Source organism: Rana temporaria, chromosome 3 (assembly GCF_905171775.1).
Source record: "Rana temporaria chromosome 3, aRanTem1.1, whole genome shotgun sequence".
Taxonomy (NCBI): domain Eukaryota; kingdom Metazoa; phylum Chordata; class Amphibia; order Anura; family Ranidae; genus Rana; species Rana temporaria.
In genome coordinates this window covers 29,798,585-29,815,609 of record NC_053491.1, presented here as the reverse complement: position 1 = coordinate 29,815,609, position 17,025 = coordinate 29,798,585, and the positions used below count along the sequence as shown (strand labels likewise).

General features: G+C 46.1%; 1 protein-coding gene across 2 annotated transcripts in view; it reads left to right on the top strand.

The window, feature by feature from the left end:
- SLCO3A1 (solute carrier organic anion transporter family member 3A1) overlaps nucleotides 1–17,025 on the top strand; it is a 508,525-nt gene that overhangs the window by 354,042 nt on the left and 137,458 nt on the right. The window lies entirely within an intron of this gene.

Here is a 17,025-nt window from a genome sequence, read left to right as displayed (position 1 = left end):
GAGCATATTAATTTTAGAGAGCTGCACAACTTATTATTGCTTGTTTTGCACCATACTTGCAGCAAGCTTTTGCATACATTTAAGCACCTTGGGCCAGATCCACGAAGCCTGGCGCTTCTATCCGTCCGGCGTAGCGTATCTCTGATACACTACGCCGCCGTAACTTTCAGCTTTTTTTTTGTATCCTGAAAGAATTTGCGCCGTAAGTTACGGCGGCGTAGTGTAACTTTGGCGCCGTAAGGGCACGCAATTCAAATGGATGTGATGGGGGCGTGTTTTACGTTAATATGTCTTGACCCGACGTAAATTAATTTTTTTTTTTTAACTGTCGCTTGCGCCGTCCGTGGGGGTATCCCAGTGCGCATGCTCGAAAATTAACCCGCAACCAGCCAATGCTTACGACGTGAACGTCATTCTACGCAAAGCCCTATTCGCGAACGACTTAAGCAAACAACGTCAAATTTTCAAATTTCGACGCGGGAACGATGGCCATACTTAACATAGGATACGCCTCATATAGCAGGGGTAACTATACGCTGAAAAAAGCCTTACGGAAACGACGTAAAAAAATGCGCCGGCCGGACGTATGTTTGCGGATCTAGCTAATTTGCATACTCGACGCGGAAATCGACGGAAACGCCACCTAGCGGCCTGCATAAAAATGCACCTTAGATCCGACGGCATACTAAGACGTACGCCAGTCGGATCTAGCACAGCTTCAGGCGTATCTTGTTTTGTGGATACAAAACAAAGATACGCCGGAGCAAAATAGAAGTTGCGCGGCGTATCAATAGATACGCCAGCGTAACTTCTTTGAGGATCTGGCCCCTTGTTTTCGCAGAATATCTACGATTCTGTGCACATATTCAAGCAGCACAGCACTATTCATTGTATACTTTATGCATTTCATTTGCAGTGGGTAAGCTACAAGGTGCCTGCAGAAGCCTGTTCTTGTTTAGCATAGCATTTATCAGAAGTGATAGCGTGGGAGTACAATCATGCATACAGTGGAAACAATGCAGTTGTCACTTATAATTAATTGTAACAGGTTATAATATTTTATTTTTTTCAATTACAACTTGGTGCTGGCCTCTAGTTCTGAACATAGTGGCCCAGATTCTCAAAGGGCTTACGACGGCGCAACGCAATGTACGCCGTCGTAAGTCCTAATCTGGGCCGTCGTATCTATGCGACTGATTCTTAGAATCAGTTACGCATAGATATCCATTAGATCCGACAGTCGTAAGGCTCTTACGCTGTCGGATCTTAAATGCAATTTTTTTTTTTTTTGCCGCTAGGTGTCGCCTCCGTCGTTTTCCCCGTCGAGTATGCAAATTAGCTAAATACGCGAATTCCCGAACGTACGCGCGGTCGAAGCAGTGAAGTTACGACGTTTACGTTAGTTTTGCGCGGCGTAAAGTTGCCCCTGCTATATGAGGGGCAACCAATGTTTAGTATGGCCGTCGTTCCCGCGTCAAAATTTTAAAATTTACGTTGTTTGCGTAAGTCGTCCGTGAATGGGGCTGGACGCCATTTACGTTCACGTTGAAACCAATGACGTCCTTGCGACGTCATTTGGAGCAATGCACCCTGGGATATTTTCCGGACGGCGCATGCGCAGTACGTTCGGCGCGGGAACGCGCCTAATTTAAATGCTCCACGCCCCCTACCCGGCTAATTTGAATTAGGCGGGCTTGCGCCGGGTGATTTACACTACGCCGCCGCAACTTTATAGGCAAGTTCTTTGTGAATAAAGCACTTGCCTGTAAAACTTGCGGCGGCGTAATGTAAATCAGATACGTTACGCCCGCACAGCTTTACGCCCATATACAAGAATCTGGGCCATAGTAATGTACATTGCATCCGGAAAGTATTCACAGTGCTTCACTTTTTCCACATTTTGTTATGTTACAGCCTTATTCCAAAATAGATAAAATTCATTATTTTCCTCAAAATTCTTCAAACAATACCCCACAATGACAACGTGAAAGATGATTGTTTGACATCTTTGCAAATGTATTAAAAATAAAAAATAAATCCCATGTATATAAGTATTCACGGCCTTTGCCATGACACTCAGAATGAAGCTCAGGTGCATTCTGTTTCCACTGATTATCCTTGAGATGTTTCTACAACTTGATTGGAGTCCACACTCCAGTATTTCTTTGTCGAGATAGGAGAACCTTCCAGAAGAACAACCATCTCTGCAGCACTCCACCAATCAGGCCTGTATAGTAAAGTGGCCAGACGGAAGCCACTCCTCAGTAAAAGGCACATGACGGCCTGCCTGGAGTTTGTCAAAAGGTACCTGAAGGACTCAGACCATGAGAAATAAAATTCTCTGGTTTAAAAAAAAAAAAGATTGAACTCTTTGGCCTGAATGGCAAGCGTCATATCTGGAGAAAACCAGGCACTGCTCATCACCTGGCCAATACCATCCCTACAGTGAAGCATGGTGGTGGCAGCATCATGTTGTTTGGGATGTTTTTCAGCAGCAGGAACTGGAGACTAGTCAAGGATGAGAATAATTGTAAGAGGAAAGTACTCACATTGCCCCATCTGTATATACGAAGGGGACAAGAAACAGTACCCAGAGAGTTACCAATTGGTCGGACTTTAAAGGCATGAAAAACAATGTGGAAGTTTTTAGAAAAAATATACCAATTTATTGAAAAAAATAGATATAGTCACACGAATGTTCAAAATGGTTAAAAATCATATGAAAATTATACAATTTGTACAGTGAGGCCTTGCGTATCGACGCGTTTCACCATGAGGCTTCTTCAGGATACAGTCAAGGTTCAGTGGAGTAACAATAAGGAGAACAAGTCTCACAGTCTGCAACTAAATATATTCAAATTGCACATATGACAAAAAACACTATCATTCAAAGACATAAAAACAAGTATTGATTTGTCCCATGAGAGAGCCAACATCTAGAGCAGACCTGGGCAAACTACGGCCCGCGGGCCGTATACGGCCCGGCGGACCTTTTAATCCGGCCCCCCCCGCCGCCGCCGCCGAAATCGCCGCCACGTTAATCCCCGCGGCGGGGAACATTACAGACAGCGTTCGTTTGAACAGCCGTTTTCCCCGCCACGCATAGACACTCCCCCTTGGACGGATCTGTCCAATCGCGAGCAAGGGGAAGTCACATAGACACTCCCCCTTGCTCGCGATTGGACAGATCCGTCCAAGGGGGAGTGTCTATGCGCGGCAGGGAAAACAGCTGTTCAAACGAACGCTGTCTGTAATGTTCCCCGCCGCGGTGATAACAGTAGGCAGGGCCGGGAGGGGTCACTGTGCCCATCACACGCAGCCACTTGTGCCAACACATGCAGCCACTTGTGCCAACACACGCAGCCACTGTGCCCATCACACGCAGCCACTGTGCCAATCACACGCAGCCACTGTGCAATCAATTGTTGCCACTGTTCCCAAACACAGCCACTGTGCCAATCACATGCAGCCACTGTGCCAATCACACGCAGCCACTCTGCCCATCAAACGCAGCCACTGTGCCAATCACACGCAGCCACTGTTCCCATCAAACGCAGCCACTGTGCCCATCAAACGCAGCCACTGTGCCCATCAAACGCAGCCACTGTGCCATCACATGCAGCCACTGTGCCAACACACGCAGTCACTGTGCCATCAATTGTTGCCACTGTGCCCATCACACGCAGCCACTGTGCCATCAATTGTCGCCACTGTGCCCATCAAACGCAACCACTGTGCCATCACACGCAACCACTGTGCCATCACACGCAGCCACTGTGCCATCACATGCAGCCACTGTTTAATAAATTGTTATTGATTAAACAGTGGCTGCCTGTCCCCAGCCTCTGTCCCCCTCCTGTGTCATGTCCCCAGCGTCTGTCCCCCTCCTGTGTCATGTCCCCAGCGTCTGTCCCCCTCCTGTGCCATGTCCCCAGCGTCTGTCCCCCTCCTGTGTCATGTCCCCAGCGTCTGTCCCCCTCCTGTGTCATGTCCCCAGCGTCTGTCCCCCTCCTGTGTCATGTCCCCAGCGTCTGTCCCCCTCCTGTGTCATGTCCCCAGCATCTGTCCCCCTCCTGTGTCATGTCCCCAGCGTCTGTCCCCCTCCTGTGTCATGTCCCCAGCATCTGTCCCCCTCCTGTGTCATGTCCCCAGCATCTGTCCCCCTCCTGTGTCATGTCCCCAGCCTCTGTCCCCCTCCTGTGTCATGTCCCCAGCCTCTGTCCCCCTCCTGTGTCATGTCCCCAGCCTCTGTCCCCCTCCTGTGTCATGTCCCCAGCCTCTGTCCCCCTCCTGTGTCATGTCCCCAGCCTCTGTCCCCCTCCTGTGCCATGTCCCCAGCCTCTGTCCCCCTCCTGTGCCATGTCCCCAGCCTCTGTCCCCCTCCTGTGTCATGTCCCCAGCCTCTGTCCCCCTCCTGTGTCATGTCCCCAGCCTCTGTCCCCCTCCTGTGCCATTTTCCCAGCCTCTGTCCCCCTCCTGTGCCATGTCCCCAGCCTCTGTCCCCCTCCTGTGTCATGTCCCCAGCCTCTGTCCCCCTCCTGTGTCATGTCCCCAGCCTCTGTCCCCCTCCTGTGTCATGTGCCCAGCCTCTGTCCCCCTCCTGTGTCATGTCCCCAGCCTCTGTCCCCCTCCTGTGCCATGTCCCCAGCCTCTGTCCCCCTCCTGTGCCATGTCCCCAGCCTCTGTCCCCCTCCTGTGCCATGTCCCCAGCCTCTGTCCCCCTCCTGTGCCATGTCCCCAGCCTCTGTCCCCCTCCTGTGTCATGTCCCCAGCCTCTGTCCCCCTCCTGTGTCATGTCCCCAGCCTCTATCCCCCTCCTGTGCCATGTCCCCAGCCTCTATCCCCCTCCTGTGCCATGTCCCCAGCCTCTGTCCCCCTCCTGTGCCATGTCCCCAGCCTCTGTCCCCCTCCTGTGTCATGTCCCCAGCCTCTGTCCCCCTCCTGTGCCATGTCTATAACAAGTACTCGTACCAGTTTTCCAACAATGATATTTACTGCTTTTTATAAAGAAATACAATTGATTTTATGCAGTATTGAGTTTAGCCTTTTGGCCCGGCCCTCCAAAATATTTTTAGTTTCTCATGTGGCCCGATCGAAAAAATAATTGCCCACCCCGTATCTAGAGACACAAAAGAACCAGAGGGTACCTTAAGATGGACTTGGCCTTGTTTGTGAAATGTCCAATGGATACAATGTTCACAATATTTTAGATTAGCCAATTAGCTCTGGTAGAGATAAATACATTTTATTTATCTCTATCAGAGCTAATTGGCTGTTGCCTACAGTGCTACATTTCTTTGGAATGTCCCCACTTACTTTGGATTTTTGACTCCAATAATCTAAAATATTGTGAACATTGCGTCCATTGGACATTTCACAAACAAGGCCAAGTCCATCTTAAGGTACCCTCTGGTTCTTTTGTGTGATGTCGGCCCCCTCATGGGACAAATCATTACTTGTTTTTATGACTTTGTATCATAGTGTTTTTTTGTCATATGTGTAACTTGAATATATTTAGTTGCAACAGTGAGACTTGTTCTCCTTATTGTTACTCCACTGAAACTGTACCGTATCCTGAAGAAGCCTCACGGTGAAACACGTCAAAACGCAAGGGCTCACTGTACAAATTGTATCATTTTCATTTGATTTTTAACCATTTTGAACATTCGCGTGACTATGTATTCTTTTCAATAAATTGTTATATTTTTTCTAAAAACTTTCACATTGTTTTTCATGCCTTTAACCACTTAAGGACCGGACCAATATGCTGCTAAATGACCCAAGGGGGTTTTACAATTCGGCACTGCGTCGCTTTAACAGACAATTGCGTGGTCGTGCGACGTGGCTCCCAAACAAAATTGGCGTCCTTTTTTCCCCACAAATAGAGCTTTCTTTTGGTGGTATTTGATCACTTCTGCGGTTTTTATTTTTTGCGCTATAAACAAAAATAAAGCGACAATTTTGAAAAAAAATCAATATTTTTACTTTTTGCTATAATAAATATCCCCCAAAAACATATATAATTTTTTTTCCTCAGTTTAGGCCGATACGTATTCTTCTACCTATTTTTGGTAAAAAAAAATCGCAATAAGCGTTTATCGATTGGTTTGCGCAAAATTTATAGCGTTTACAAAATAGGGGATAGTTTTATTTTTTTTAATTTTTTTACTACTAATGGCGGCGATCAGCGATTTTTTTTCGTGACTGCGACATTATGGCGGACATTTCGGACAATGTTGACACATTTTTGGGACCATTGTCATTTTCACAGCAAAAAATGCATTTAAATTGCATTGTTTATTGTGAAAATGACAGTTGCAGTTTGGGAGTTAACCAGTTTGGGGGCGCTGTAGGAGTTAGTGTTCACTTTGTGTGTGTTTACAACTGTAGGGGGGTGTGGCTGTAGGACTGACGTCATCGATCGAGTCTCCCTTATATAAGGGATGACTCGATCGATACGCCGCCACAGTGAAGCACGGGGAAGCCCTGTTTACATACGGCTCTCCCCGTTCTTCAGCTCCGGGGAGCGATCGCGATGGAGCAGCTGGTTAAAGTCCGACCAATTGGTAACTCTCTGAGTAACGTTTTTTAGTCAAGAACGAGGGAAAGATAAATGCAGCAAGAGATCCTTAATGAAAACCTGCTCCAGAACGCTCTGGACCTTAGACTGGGGCGAAGGTTCATCTTCCAAAGACAACGACCCCAAGCACACAGCTAAGATAAAGCAGTGGCTACAGGACAACTTAGTGAATGTCCTTGAGTGGCCCAGCCAGAGCCCAGACTTGAACCCGATTGAACATCTCTGGAGAGATCTGACAATGGCTGTGTACCGACACTCCCCATCCAACCTGATGGAGCTTGAGAGGTCCTGCAAAGAAGAATGGGAGAAACTGCCCAAAAATAGGTGCGCTGAGCTTGTAGCCTCATACATTATGGGGTATTGTTTGTCGAATTTTTAGGAAAAGAATGAATTTAATCTATGTTGGAATAAGACTGTAACAACAAAATGTGACAAAAATGAAGAGCCGTGAATACTTTCCGGATGCACTGTATCTGCAGCGCTGATCATCATGCTGAATAACATTAACCACTTCAGCCCCGGAATAATTGGCTGCCCAATGACTAGGCCATTTTTTGAGATTTGGCACTGCGTCGCTTTAACTGACAATTGCGCGGTCGTGCAACGTTACACCCAAAAAAAATTGACGTCCTTTTTTTCCCACAAAGAGGTTTCTTTTGGTGGTATTTGATCACCTCTGTGGTTTTTATTTTTTGCGCTATAAACAAAAAAAAGCGTACATTTTGGAAAAAAAAAAGCAATGGCCAAGATCCACAAAGATCTGCCTATCTTTAGGCAGGCGTAGCGTATCTCAGATACACTACGCCGCCGTAACTTACAGCGTACTTTCCGTATCCAGAAAGAATTTGCGCCGTAAGTTACGGCGGCGTAGTGTAAATGTGTCGGCGTAAGGGCGCGCAATTCAAATGACTAACATGTGGGCGTGTTTTATGTTAATTCAACTTGACCTCACGTAAATGAAGTTTTTTTTTAACGGCGCATGCGCCGTCCATGGGGGATCCCAGTGCGCATGCTCGAAATCACGTCGCAAATAGTCAATGCTTTCGACGTGAACGTAATTTACGCAAAGCCCTATTCGCGAATGTTTTACGCAAACAACGTAAACAACGGAAAATTCTACGCTGTCCCAACGTCCATACTTAACATTGCGTACGCCTCATAGACCCAGGGGGTAACGTTACGCCGAAAAAAGCCTTATGTAAACGACCTAAAAAAATGCGCCGGGCGGACGTACGTTAGAGGATCGGCGTATCTAGCTAATTTCCATACTCTACGCGGAAATCAACGGAAGCGCCACCTAGCGGCCAGCGTAAATATGCACCTAAGATCCGACGGCGTACTAAGACGTACGTCAGTCGGATCGAGCCCACATTCAGTCGTATCTTGTTTTGTGGATACAAAACAAAGATACGACGGGGCATCTTAGAACTTACGCGGCGTATCAATAGATACGCCGGCGTAAGTTCTTTGTGGATCTGGGCCAATATTTTTTACTTTTTGCCATAATAAATATCCCCATAAAAATATACAAAAAAAAGTTTAGGCCGATACGTATTATTCTACATATTTTTGGTACAAAAATCGCAATAAGCGTATATTGATTGGTTTTGCGCAAAAGTTATAGCATCTACAAAATAGGGGATAGTTTTTTTTATTAGTAATTTATTTTTTACTAGCATTGGCGGCGATCTGCGATTTTTATCGTGACTGCGATAGTGCGGCAGACACATCGGACACTTTTGACACTATTTTGGGACCATTGTCATTTTATACAGCGATTAGTGCTATAGGAATGCACTGATTACTGTGTAAATGACACTGGCAGGGAAGGGGTTAAACACTAGGGGGCGAGGAAGGGGTTAAGTGTGTCCTTGGGAGTGATTCTAGCTGTGGGGGCTGGGCTACAAGTGAGGGAGCAGTAGACCTCTGTCCTGTCACTAGGTAGAACATGGAAATGCCTTGTTTACACGGGCATCTCCCCGTTCTGCCTCTCCGTGACATGATCGCGGTGGTCATCGAGTCTGCGGGTCCCGCAGGTATGGTCACGGCGCACGCACGCCCGCTAGGCTGCAGATTCAAAGCAACGAACCTGTACGTGACCTGTATGTTGCTTTACCTGCCTGTGCCATTCTGCCGATGTACGTGAGGCAGTCGTCAAGTGGTTAATATGCAGGTAGGGGTTAAATTGTGAGAGAGATCCAAACAAGTATATCTTTGTCAAAATTGATGGCACAACTATCAGCCCATCCCCACATGTCAAGGTCCTAGGAGTAGTCCTGGACTCTGAACTGTCCTTTAAGCCTCATGTTCAATGTCCAAATCTTGCCGCCTCAACATTCGCAACATCTCCAAAATACGCCCCTTTCTAACCAATGACGCCACAAAGTTCTTAATTCACTCCCTGGTCATCTCTCGCCTTGATTACTGCAATTCCCTTCTCATTGGCTTACAGCTGCATACTCTAACCCCCCTTCAATCCATCATGAATGCTGCGGCCAGACTTATCCACCTTACCAACCGCTCTGTCTCTGCTACTCCTCTCTGTCAATCCCTCCACTGGCTTCCGCTCGCCCAACGTATTAAATTCAAAATACTAACTACGACCTACAAAGCCATCCACAATTCTGCCCCCAGCTACATCACTGACCTAGTCTCCAAATACCAACCTAATCGTTCTCTTCGTTCTTCTCAAGACCTCCTACTCTCTAGCTCTCTCATCACCTCCTCCCATGCTCGTCTACAGGACTTTTCCAGAGCCTCTTCAAGCCTATGGAACTCCTTACCCCAAACTATCCGTCTATCTCCTTCTCTATTAGCTTTTAGAGGATCCCTGAAAACCCTCCTCTTCAGAGAAGCCTATCCTTCCCACACCTAACAACTGTATTTTAACTTTTCCTACCTGATCACCCCCCACATCTACTACCCTCCCTTCTAGATTGTAAGCTCTAACGAGCAGGGCCCTCTGATCATTCCTGTATTAAATTGTATTGTAACTATAATGTCTTCCCTGATGTTGTAAAGCGCTGCGTAAACTGTTGGCGCTATATAAATCCTGTATAATAATAATAATAATAATAATATCTAAATACATTTATATCCATCCAGATATCCACCTAACTCTGTCCTAATGTCAACGTTTATCATTTTGCCATTATTCAAGTTTTCTTGAAAATTCCCAGAATGGGATTTTATAGAGTTCGGGGGGAGAGCTGAAGTCTGATAACAATCCTTCACAATGCTTAATTTGGTAAAAGATAAGCGGTCGGGACATCTAAACAAAGCCAGCAGAACTCAAATGTGTTTCAGACCGGCACGTTGGCATTCTGCTTAGTTTGGATGTCGGGAATCGCTTATCTTTTACCAAATAAAGCAATGTGAAGGATTTTTATCGGACTCCAGCTCTCTCGTCAGATTGTATGCTTTGGAGGTCTACCGGAATCTGAACTGTTGAGGCCGACATCCCTGGTGTGTACTCCAGCACGGAGGTGGAGATCTTCTTGAGATACTTCAATCATTTTATAGAGATATACAAAAGGAACTAAAAATTGTGAAAACCTTTTTGTACTCGCGATCAAGGCAGTGAACTTTACTTTTTTTTTCCTATAAAATTTCTTCATATCGGCTTCATTCACACTTGTGCAACTTGTCATGCAACTTTGGACATCAAAGTTGCATGACAAGTCATTCTCCATGTTTTCCGATGATAACAATTCACAAATGCGTGACTTAAAGTTGGCGTGACTTCAAAGTAGTTCATGCACTAATTTGGTCCAACTTTCATGCAACTTGAGGGCCATAGACTTCAATATTGACCCTCAAAAGTTGCATGGAAGTCATAGCTGAATGTTATACAATGCAACAGTTGTCCATTATCACTGGTCAAAGCCAAAGTTGTATCCAAGTTGCACCCATCCAAAGTTGCGTCAAAAGTTGCACTCCAAAGTTGGCACAACTTAGGAGTCGTACAAGTGTGAATGAAGCTTTAGGGTGACCAGGGGTGATGGGAATAGCTGGATATAGTGACACATTAAGGATTTTGTCTATTAGAAACCAAAATATTCAACTATTTATTTTTGGTATTGAAGGAAACTGGCTAGGGATTGTTTATTGATTAGTTCTAGTTAATTTAAAGTGATACTAAAGGTAGATTAAAAAAAAAAAAAAAGCATGTCATACTTACCTGCTCTGTGTAATAGTTTTGCACAGAACAGCCCTGATCCTCCTCTTTTTAAGTCCCCCACTGGTGCTCCTAGCTCCCCCCTCCGCTGAGTGCCCCCATAGCAAGCTGCTTGGTATGGGGGCACTTGTGCATGCTCTCTCCCAAGACCAGCTCTGTGCCTATTAGGCCGGCCATACACTGACCATGGGTTGCAGGAAAGAAGGTTGTGCGATTCCCTCATCGACACAGTGGTAACAGAGGAGTCCCTCCTGCTGAGCAGTTGTCTGCTCCTGGTGGGGGTGGGGGTGGGGCAGGGGAGGGCTGGAGAGGACAGTGATGATTGCTAGTGGCTATAGCATAATTGTAAGAGAATCCAGCAAGCTGGTTGTACCCAAGCTGACTGATAGATAAACTTGGTACATTAAGCCTGCCCATTAACGGTTCTAATCTTGGCCGGTTCACCAGCATTTAAACTGTGTATGGCCGGCCCAAGACACATATAGCGAGGCACACTGCTTTTGTGCACATCGCTGGATCGAGGACAGGGTTCGCTGGATCGAAAACAGGGCCAGGTAAGTTGGGGGGCTCGGGAGAGCTGGACACACAAGGTTTTTTTTAAACCTTCAGCCTTTAGAACCACTTTAATTTGTATATTATCTTGGATTTGTATAACAGCTCAGGGCTCAGCAAACTTTGAGCAGACATGCTGTTTATTGCAAAAGAGTATCTAATGTCTCTACTTTTTGCTTTCATATTTGTAGTGCTAATGGCAAATTAAACACATTAAATGGTATTATATTAAAGTGGTTCTAAACTCAAGACCTCATCTCAGATCATCCCAATTCCTGTACCTTCAGACCTTACGTCAGCCCCAATTCCTGCACCTTCTCACCTCAAATCAGCCCCAATTCCTGGCCCTTCATACCTGAGATCAGCCTCATATTCTGCACCTTCACACCTTAAATCAACCCCAATTCCTACACCTTCACACCTGAGATCAGCCCCAATTCCTACACCTTCACACCTGAGATCAGCCCCAATTCCTACACCTTCACACCTGAGATCAGCCCCAATTCCTGCACCTTCACACCTGAGATCAGCCCCAATTCCTGCACCTTCACACCTGAGATCAGCCCCAATTCCTGTACCTTCACACCTGAGATCAGCCCCAATTCCTGCACCTTCACACCTGAGATCAGCCTTATATTCTGCACCTTCACACCTCAAACCAACCCCAATTCCTGCACCTTCAAGCCTCATATTCTGCACCTTCACACCTCAAATCAGCCCCAATTCCTGCACCTTCACACCTGAGCTCAGCCTCATATTCTGCACCTTCACACCTCAAATCGGCCCCAATTCCTGCACCTTCACACCTGAGATCAGCCTCATATTCTGTACCTTCACACCTCAAATGAGCCCCAATTCCTGCACCTTTACACCTGAGATAAGCCTCATATTCTGCACCTTCATACCTGAGATCAGCCCCAATTCCTGCACCTTCACACCTGAGATCGGGCTCATATTCTGCACCTTCACACCTCAAATCAGCCTAAATTCCTGCACCTTCACACCTCAAATCAGCCCCGATTCCTGCACCTTCAGGCCCCATACACACCATAGAATCTATCCGCAGATAAATCCCATCAAATGGGTTTCTGCGGATAGATCCTATGGTGTGTACACGCCAACGGATATTTATCCGCAGAGAAATCTCCCCTGGGATGGATTTCCAGCAGATGGATATTTGCTGACATGCACAACAAATCCATCTGCTGGAATCCATTCCAACGGATGGATCCGCTCGTCTGTACAGACTTACCGGATCCATCCGTCCAAAGGGATTCCCCGCACGCGTCGTAATGATTTGACGCATGCGTGGAATTCCTTATATGACAGCGTCGCGCCCGTCGCCGCGTCATAATAGCGGCGACGGCGCGACACGTCATCGGCAGAGGATTTCAGCGCGGATTTCAATGCGATGGTGTGTACACGCCATCGCATAGAAATCCTCTGAAATCCTCGAGAGGATTTATCCGCGGATACGGTCCGCTGGACCGTATCTGCGGATAAATCCTCTCGTGTGTATGGGGCCTCACACCTCAAATCAGCCCCAATTCCTGCACCTTCTCACTTCAAATCAGCCCCAATTCCTGCACATTCTTATCTCAGATCAGCCCCAATTCCTGCCCCTTCACACCTCAGATCAACCCCAATTCCTGGACCTTCACACCTGAGATTGGCCTCATATTCTGCACCTTCACACCTCAAATCAGCCCCAATTCCTGCACCTTCACACCTCAAATCAGCCCCAATTGCTGCACCTTCACACCTCAAATCAGCCCCAATTCCTGCACCTTCTCACTTCAAATCAGCCCCAATTCCTGAACATTCTCATCTCAGATCAGCCCCAATTCCTGCCCCTTCACACCTCAGATCAACCCCAATTCCTGCACCTTCACATCTGAGATCGGCCTCATATTCTGTACCTTCACACTTAAATCAGCCCCAATGCCTGCACATTCACACCTGAGATCAGCCTCATATTCTGCACCTTTACACCTCAGATCAACCCCAATTCCTGCCCCTTTACACCTCAGATCAACCCCAATTCCTGCCCCTTCACACCTCAGATCAACCCCAATTCTTGCCCCTTCACACCTGAGATCAACCCCAATTCCTGCACCTTCACACCTCAGATCGGCCCCAATTCCTGCACCTTCACACTTCAGATCGGCCCCAATTCCTGCACCTTTATACTTGAGATCGGCCCCAATTCCTGCACATTTACACCTGACATCAGCCTCCATTCCTGCACCTTCATACCTCAGATCAGCCTCAATTCCTGCACCTTCATACCTCAGATCAGCCTCAATTCCTGCACCTTCATACCTCAGATCAGCCTCATATTCTGCACCTTCACACCTCAGATCGGCCCCAATTCCTGCACATTTATACTTGAGATCGGGCCCAATAACTGCACCTTTACACCAGACATCGTCCTCCATTCCTGAACCTTCACACCTCAGATCAGCCTCAATTCTTGCACCTTCATACCTCAGATCAGCCTCATATTCTGCACCTTCACACCTCAGATCAGCCCCAATGCCTGCACCTTCAGACCTCGGATCAGTATCAATTTCTACACCCTCAGACTTCAGATCAGTCCCAATTTTCGTAACCTCGAACCTCAGATCAGCCTCAATTTGTGCACTTTAAACTTCAGATCATCTCCAATTCCTGCACCTTCACGGCTCAGATCAGCCCCAATTCCCACACCTTAAGAGCTTAGATCAGTCCCAGTTACTGCACCATTAGACCCTCTGATCAGCCCCATACCTCAGATCAGCCTCATATTCTGCACCTTCACACCTCAGATCGGCCCCAATTCCTGCACCTTTATACTTGAGATCGGGCCCAATAACTGCACCTTTACACCTGACATCAGCCTCCATTACCTGCACCTTCACATCTCAGATCAGCCTCAATTCCTGCACCTACAGACTTCAGATCAGACCCAGTTCCCGTATCATCAGACCTCAGATCTGCCCTGAATTCCACACCCTCAGATCCCCATGCTTAGACGATTCTTAGGAGGCTCTGTGCTAAGTCAGAGCCACCACTAGAACACCCTGCTTTTGCACAAGTAGACAGAAGAAGTGCCCTCCCTGCAGAAATGGAGGCAACTAATGTCAGAGTGTTGCTGAAAAAGACATTGCATACCCACATGGGCATGCATGCTGGGGTTGCCAACCTTCCAATTTGGGCGGGCCTTGATAGGTGATGAGAGGTTTTGAGAGGAATTCTTGGCAAAATATTTAGAAATTTGGTTAGATTTGACCATGTCTGCATGACAGAAAAAGCTTCCTTAAAGCATTAGGCAAGTATTGTTTTTTTTCTATGTGTTTTGGGAAGTTAAAGCTAATAGTAACTCGGATGGAAGAACCATGGATAGGAAAACCAGAGATGTGAACAAATGATGTGTTTCAATGGTTTTAGAAGTCTCAATAAAAAGCTTCACAGGGAGCTGATGGCCCATTGGGTTTTTTCAAAAGAAGATTCTGTAAAGATTATTTTACTTATCTTACTCTGAATCAACCGCTGGCTTATGGTTCTGAGAATGCAAGTTATTTTTTTTTATTTTATAGTTTATTACATTTTTGCTTTTTGGTTCATTTCAATGAGCATGTGCGATAAGGTGTATAAGGTATTTTGTGCAAATATGTACCCATCCTCACTTTCAGAGGACCCTATTGGATATTATTCTGTTCACAAGAATGGAAGTCATTTTCTCATTTGTTCTTTTCCAAAAATTCTTCTTTTTGTCTTTGTATTTATATTTTTTATCCTTGCTCTGTATACTGTTGCACAACTTTAACAAGGATGGAATGCAAATAAAATAAAACAATAATATCTGATCTTAAGCAGAAACAACATGTCATTATTGAGTTCTTGATGATTTTATAGGATGGACCAACACAAAGTGGCACATAATTGTGAAGTGGAAGGAAAATGTTAAATGATTTTCAATTTGTTTTACAAATAAATATGTGAAAAGTGTGGGGTACATTTGTATGGCGCCCCCCTGAGTCAATACTTTGTAGAACCACCTTTTACTGCAATTACAGCTGAAACTCTTTTTGGTGATGTCTCTACCAGCTTTGCACAGTCATTTTTGCCCATTATTCTATGTAAAAATAGCTCACTCTGTCAGATTGGATGGAGAGCATCTGTGAACAGCAATTTTGCAATTCTTGCCACATATTCTCTAATGGATTTAGGTCTGGACTTTGACTGGGCCATTCTAACGCATGAATATGCTTTGATCTAGTCCATTCCATTGTAGCTCTGGCTGTATGTTTAGGGTTGTTGTCCTGCTGGAAGGTGAACCTCCTCCCCAGTCTCAAGTTTTTTACAGATTTTAACAGGTTTTCTTCTAAGATTGCTCTGTATTTGGCTCCATCCATCTTCCCATCAACTCTGATCAGCTTTCCTGTCCCTGCTGATGAAAGGCATCCCCACAACATGATGCTGCCACCACCATGTTTCACGGTGGGGATGGTGTGTTCAGGGTGATGTGCAGTGTTAGTTTTCCGCCACACATAGCATTTTGCTTTTAGACCAAAATGTTCTCATCTGACCAGAGCACCATCTTCCATGTGTTTGCAGTGCCCCCCACACACATGGCTTCTCATACATTGCAAATAGGACTTATTTTGCCTTTCTTTCAACAATGACTTTCCTCTTGCCACTCTTCCATTAAGACCAGATTTTTTATAACCTATCCCTGCTTTAAACTTCTCCACAACTTTATCCCTGTTTGGTTTGTTTCTTGCCCTTTGTCATGGATATGTAGTATGTCTGCAGATTACCTTGCTCTCCATGTGTTCATTAGAGGCCAGACTCTTATCTGGCTGCCTTTATCATCTCTCCTCCCTGTATGACGCCATCCCAGGAACTCTATATTAACCTGTTCACTGCAGGTCTGCTTTGCTGATCAACGTTGTTTGTTATCATTGTGTTCCTGCTTGCCGTGTGCTACGTTATCTCTGTGTACCGATTTTGGCTTGTCTTCGACTACTCCTGTTTGCCTGTGACCCTTGGCCTGTCCCTTGGTTATCCCCGTCTGCTTGTTGCCCCGACCTCGGCTATCCTTCACTATCTCTTGTGTCCTAAGTGGCTGCTTCACCTCTCTCCCTACGGAGTGTGACCTAGGGGACTCCGGGGGCCGCGACCTGGATCCAGTTGCAGCAAAGGCCATCCTCACCACTAGAGGCTCTGGTGAATACCAGCTGGATCTTAGACTCCGCTGCCTGGGGAATCTTGGGCTCAAGCTTCCTGTAGGATCCCTGTTTGTGCCCCAGTGAACCTCTCCTCCATATCCACTCTGTGGTCCATCCGCAGCAGTCTGCTATAGGGTTCACTACCTTGTGGTGCACCCCTGACTCCAACAGGGTTCACTTGTCATCTGGCCACTTGTGACCTGACACCCTTCATGATGCTGTCTGTTCAATTAGGTTCTCTAAAAAAAACTCTTAGGGCTTCACAGAACAGCTGTATTTATACTGAGATTAAATTGCACACAGATGGACTCTATATACTAATTAGGTGGCTTCTGAAGGCAATTGGTTCCACTAGATTTTGGTTGGGGGTATCAGAGTAAAGGAGGCTGAATACAAATGTGCGCCACAGTTTTCAGATATTAATTTGTAAAAAAAATGAAAACCAGTTATCATTTTCCTTCCACTTCACAAGTATGTGCCATTTGTGTAGGTCTATCACATAA